Consider the following 6,000-nt stretch of genomic DNA (forward strand, 5'->3'; position numbering starts at 1 on the left):
AAAATATGCGTGTGGGAAGTCTTATGAATCATTTGTCAGATTTGTATAATGTGCTCAAAAGCTGAAAACGAGCCTGGTTTTCAGGATTCTACCATAAATATTCATCAGATGCATTTGATTTGAAAATCAGGTTATTGTGCATAACTTGTTTAACGAGAAAACTAGTTATGTTTTTCAACCCATGGTTTGGAACCATGAGTTTTAGTATTTTCTGGCTAATATCTGTTACAGCATAATTTCTGGTTCTGCTGGACTGATATTGTCCACCCATGGTGAACAAAAATATTTAATCTAAAACAACCCTAGTGAATGAATTGTAGAGTACCAGAAACTTTCCAGTTTTACTATTGAAAATGAGTTTCTTTCTGGAGCAGATGATGTGTGCAGAGTATGTAAATTAATGGTGTATTAATCTGTAATCATATAAGGCAATACAGTAACTACTGAGTAAGCAATAACAGAATTAACATTTCATCAGAATTCCATGTTTTGATTTGCTTTTCAATTAATTGTAATTTAAGCTTTTAGCCTTTTTATTAAACATGCATGTGTTTGTGGTAAATCTGTGTGTGGATTTGCAGGCAGCAGCAGTTGAAGCAACATAGACCTTTAAAGAGGGCAATGTCAGAAAAATATTAAACTTGAAAAAATGACTTTTACTGAGCTGTGGTAGAAGTTTCTACCATGGTCCAAAGCGCTAAATGAATTCTACGAGCGGTGGAGCATTTAACGCTCCGGCCTGCAGTAGAAACCTCTACCGAGGCTTAGTAAAAGGAGGGTATATAAATGCAGCTTTTGAAAATTCAGATGTGACTCTGCATTTAATTTTGAGTCTTCCAGATGAGAATGATGATTCAGTTCACAAGAAACCAAGGGCTTATGCAGCTTCCATATGGCTATGCAACTTACCAGACTTATCAAACACCTAAATAGAATGCATCTGTCATGTATGTTCAGCCGACTTGGAAAGATTTTTTTTGTTTTTTTTTAAATTGTTGTTTAAACCATGATGTTTAATGGGACATTACATCAGAAAAAGAGTTTGTCTTTTGTCCTCTGTTATTGTGGGAAACAACAAGAGGAACCTTTAGTAAGGGAAAATTGTTCATGTCTTGCAGAGAGGCATTTTTCTGTGCTCAAAACAAATGGTTTATAAAGAAGAGTAAAAGTATGTTTTGTTTTAAAGCCAGCAATTAACCCAGCTCTGCTCTTTAAACTTTATTCCCACCCCTTTAATGGGAATCTCTTGGACTTCAAGCTGATTGGACAGGCCAATAGACTGAAATCATTCCAATGCTGAAGTCTAGGGTTGTGTGTCGGTTGTTTCTTTTCTCTCAATGGCTACAAAAATATAAATCTTAATTTTCAGACACTACTACAAAAATACAGGTTATTTTGTTAACCTGGATGCAGACTGCCTGCCAGCACTTTTCCATTGATTTTTATTATGATTCTCTCTTTGACTGGCTTGTAATCTGCAGTGAAGAAGCAGCTGTGTCATTTGCACTATTTTGAATTTAGTATTTTAAAAACTCAATCAAAAACAGCCAATGCCTTATCTATTTTATCCCCAGAAATTTAAGTTAAAGGAGCTTCTACCATTATAAATAATGCTAAACCAAATATATTGTCTTAAACCCCCTTGTTCCTTTCCCTTGCATACAAAATAGCTCCCTAAAAGTAAAACTAAAATAAAATACCATGAAGTGTAATTTTATACTACAATAGGTATCTAGCTGGGTACTTGGGACCTAGGTTGGCCACTGTTGGAAACAGGAAACTGGGCTTTATGGACCTTCAGTCTGTCCCAGTATGGCAATTCTTATGTTCTTATATCTGAAAAGAGGGGAGGGAAATACATTTGTTGGTGTTTCAGGATATCCTTTTGAATATGAATAAGGCTAATTTGCATGCTTCCCACCTTCATTGTGTGCAAACATATCTCATGCATATTCATTAGGGATATCTTAAAAATCTGCCCCATTTGTGGCTCTTTAGGACTAAACTTGGACACCCTTGTACTACATCATCTCAGTTAGCCTTAAGCCGTATCTGGTACTTCTGGTTACAATTGTCAGTATTGCAGTAGCTAACCACATATATGTTCACTTTTTCCTTTGAACTATTTTTGACCTTTCTTTGCATTATTTGTTTTTCCAACAGACTTTATTGAGAATTATTGAAGTGTGATAGTGTCGGAAAGCATAGGCTAGGTCAGCTTTTGCTATTAAACAAAGCTTGCAATGCCATTTGTTAGTCAAAAATGAAAACACATTTATGTGAAATGTATATGTCTGTATAATTCAGAACTGTTTGAAAATCTGATGCTGTTAATACTGATGTAAACATGTACAGAAAGTTTTTCACTATGTGCCTAGTTCAGTATCCATGCAGATGAAGAAAGAGGTGCATGAAGAGAAGAATAAACCTATGTAGACATGACTATTTTATATTACCTGCCCCCTTCCCTGTATTTATTTCCATCTTGAAAATCTCCCTATTCAAAGTATTTATAAACTAGTTGAAGACCTGTATTTTTATGTTAAGATATTTAGTAGAAGTGTGCCTTTTTGTCTGTATGTGAATAAATGCTGTACATTTTGCAATATATAAAGGTGGTTCTGTCGTTTTTAAAGTAAAAAATTTGTATCACTTTTACAGTTTGTAAAATGAAGCTCTACTTATACAAATAATTTTATTATGCTTAAACTGGCAGAAGTGATTCAAGATGGATGATGCGATTCTTTAACCCCAATGTATGCAGAAGTAGCTCTGTTGTGATTATGCTATAGTTTGCCTCTTTTAATCTTGACTTCTCTTTATCCTATTCTGTATCCCTAGCTCATATCCTCTGTGCCTAATGTTAGGGTGTAAAATAATTCCCTGTACGTACTGGCAGTCTTTGTATCACTTGCTCTTGAAAATACCACTTCAGTTACCTATCCCTCTCCTTTTGACAGTGGTGAGCATTATTTTCTATTATCCCAAATCCAAAATTCAGGTCTCATTAAAACCTATCACTGGAAAAAATGTTCTGCATCCAAGTTCTAAACCCCCTCCCATCCCGTTATGCACAGATATACCATGCCACTGACACAAATGTCAATTTTTTATAGTACCAGAGCAGTGTTATAGCATTTGCCTTTTGGCTTGATCTAGTATTGGAAATTCAGAAGTGGCTTTAGCTGTGTGCACATGCAGCTTGTAGGAAATACATAATATAGTATTCTAGTGCGGTGTGTCTAGTAGTCCTGAGCTGTAGGGTAATGCAACTGAACCCGCAAGTTGCTTGCATCTTTGAACTCTGTCTCCTTCCCAAGCAGCTGCTCCTGCCCCCTCACTTTTTTTCTGCAAGCAAGTTCAGAAGTGTTTCTGCTTGCTCTGCGGTTTTATTATTTCTGGGTATTTTTTCTTAGTGTTCGGTTGGAGGCTTGGTTCCCAGAGGTTCCCACTTGTTGGGATCTCTGCCTGGGAGAAGGCACAGGCTCGCATTGCAGAAGTCTGCTGCTAGCAGGATCAGCCCTCAGGGACACTTAGCCAGCCTGCATTGGTATTTTTTGGAGTTCAGGGGCAGTCCCTGCGTAGCTGCTCGTATCCCTGATTTTTCAGGAGCTTGAGAACAGGCTATTTGATTCCTTCCCAGCTTCACTGTGATTTATAGTGGGCCCAACTGCATGGTTCTCTCCCCCTTTGTGGTGTGAGGTTTTCCAGAGGATGAAGCTCAGTCCAATACTGGTCTGACTGGCGGCTCGAAGACCAAGTTTGTATTGCAAACCTGTGAGACAGAGTTCTCCATTTGTCCCAGCTGCATTCCTAAGCTGAAGCAGGCAGGCACATATCACAGTAAGGCTATTATAGCCTATGGGAAAAAAAGGGGGGGGGGGAGGGGGCAGGCTCCAAAAGTGAAATTTGAAGGTTTATGCAGCCAGAGCAAGGTTCCCCACCTCTAAAATCCCCTTTCTCTGCATTTTTTGTGTTTCACGGGAGTCCGCACGGGCCATTTGTGGCATGATTTTACTGGCAGTAGCCATCTTGGATTTTAAACCATCTTTTTTTCTAAGCTTCCATCTGCTTCAAAAACCCATCGATTTTACTTAAAATCGATAGGGATGGAACCCTCAGGCCTTCCTACCCCTGTATCTTACTAGGTTTGCCCTGGATGGCCAGCCAAGGAGCATTCATATCCTGCATGCAGTGGAGTGTGTGTGGGAGGGATGGGAGCCTTGGGCTCAGTCTCTTCTGAGTCCTCCAGGGCTGGGGATCCACAGGAGGTGCACTCCAGAGCCCTCTGAAAATATATTGGATAAGTGCAGATATGCATGGTTGCAGTAGAGCCCAGGAGGACCTGCAGGGGGTTCCCTGCTAGGGCCCTCGAGACCCCTAGTGCAAGACTTCACCCTGGATTTTGTGAGCCTTATATGGAAGGCCTATTTGAACTGCCAAGGGGCCTCAGTGTCTGCTTTCAGTATGAAGGGAGGCGGTGGTGCAGGGGTTCTCTCCTCAGCAGGCAAGCCCGCCCAGAAGAGGCCACAAACCTGGACCAGGATATTCAGTCTGACATAGACTGAAAGGATGGAAAGTCTGATTCCATGCCATTATTGTCCCAGGATGCAGTTTCATTGGCAGTGTCTGGTTCTCTGCATGAGAACAGCGGTCAAGAAGCGGTGGTGGCTCTTGACCAAGGGAACACACCACGGTGCACCAGCTGTTCAAAGCCTCTGTGCTCTCAGGCATTACCGGTATATCTACTTCGCCGTGAGAATTGAAACTGGAAGTTCCTCTATCCCCCTCATCGCAGTACTGAATTATGAGCAGCTTTGTTACTCTTGACTGCTTTTGCATCCAGATATGACAAAGCTGGTGGATTCATTGCTGGCACAGGTCACCAAATAAACCTCCTTGCCTACTGAAAGAGCTATGATGTTATAGGGTACTCAGGACAGTAGCATGGTGGTCCCACACCGCAAGCTGCTAAGCAAGATGGAATCGATGGGGTTAGGAGAGACACTAACTGCATGGGTCAATGATTGGCTGAGTGGCAGACTTCAGAGGGTGGTGGTTAATGGTACCCTCTCTAAAACATCGGAGGTGACCAGTGGAGTGCCACGGGGCACGGTCCTGGGTCCACTCCTTTTCAACATATTCATAGGGGATCTGACTCAAGGGCTTCAAGGTAAAATAACACTATTCGCCGATGACGCCAAACTATGTAATATACAGTAGTAAGTTTTTACCCTTATTGATCCCTCCTTTCCTATTATAAATTGTATTTCTTTCCCCTCTTTCCCAATGTTTCCTGTCCAAATTTGTCTAGTTTGTTTTAAAATGATTTTTAGATTTTTATTATATTATTGTTAATTTTTATTATGTATTTTCTGTAAATGTAAATCGCTTAGTAGTTATGATAGGCGATTAATCAAATAATGAATAAAACTTGAAACTTGAATGCAGTTTACAGAATTATATGGCGCAGGACCTGCTTACATTGGAAAGTTGGTCCTCAACCTGGCAGCTACGCTTCAATGCTAAGAAATGTAAGGTCATGCACCTCGGAAGCGGAAATCCATGCAGGACGTACTTCTTGAACGGAGAAACTTTAACTAGGACTTCAGCAGAACGAGATTTAGGAGTAATAATCAGTGCAGACATGAAAACTGCTAATCAAGTGGAGAAGGCTTCATCTAAGGCAAGGCAGAAATTGGGTTGTATCAATAGAAGTTTCGTCAGCCGAAAGCCTGAAGTCATAATGCCGTTGTACAGGGCCATGGTGAGACCTCATCTGGAGTACTGTGTGCAATTCTGGAGGCCACATTACAGTAAAGATGTGCGCAGAATTGAATCGGTTCAGCGAACGGCCACCAGGATGATCTCGGGGCTCAGGATCTCTCGTACGAAGAGAGACTGAACAAATTGCAGCTCTACACTCTCGAGGAACGTAGGGAGAGGTGAGACATGATCGAAACATTTAAGTACCTCACGGGACGTGTCGAAGTGGAAGAT

The sequence above is a fragment of the Geotrypetes seraphini genome, chromosome 1 (assembly GCF_902459505.1).
Source record: "Geotrypetes seraphini chromosome 1, aGeoSer1.1, whole genome shotgun sequence".
NCBI classification, from domain to species: Eukaryota; Metazoa; Chordata; class Amphibia; order Gymnophiona; family Dermophiidae; genus Geotrypetes; species Geotrypetes seraphini.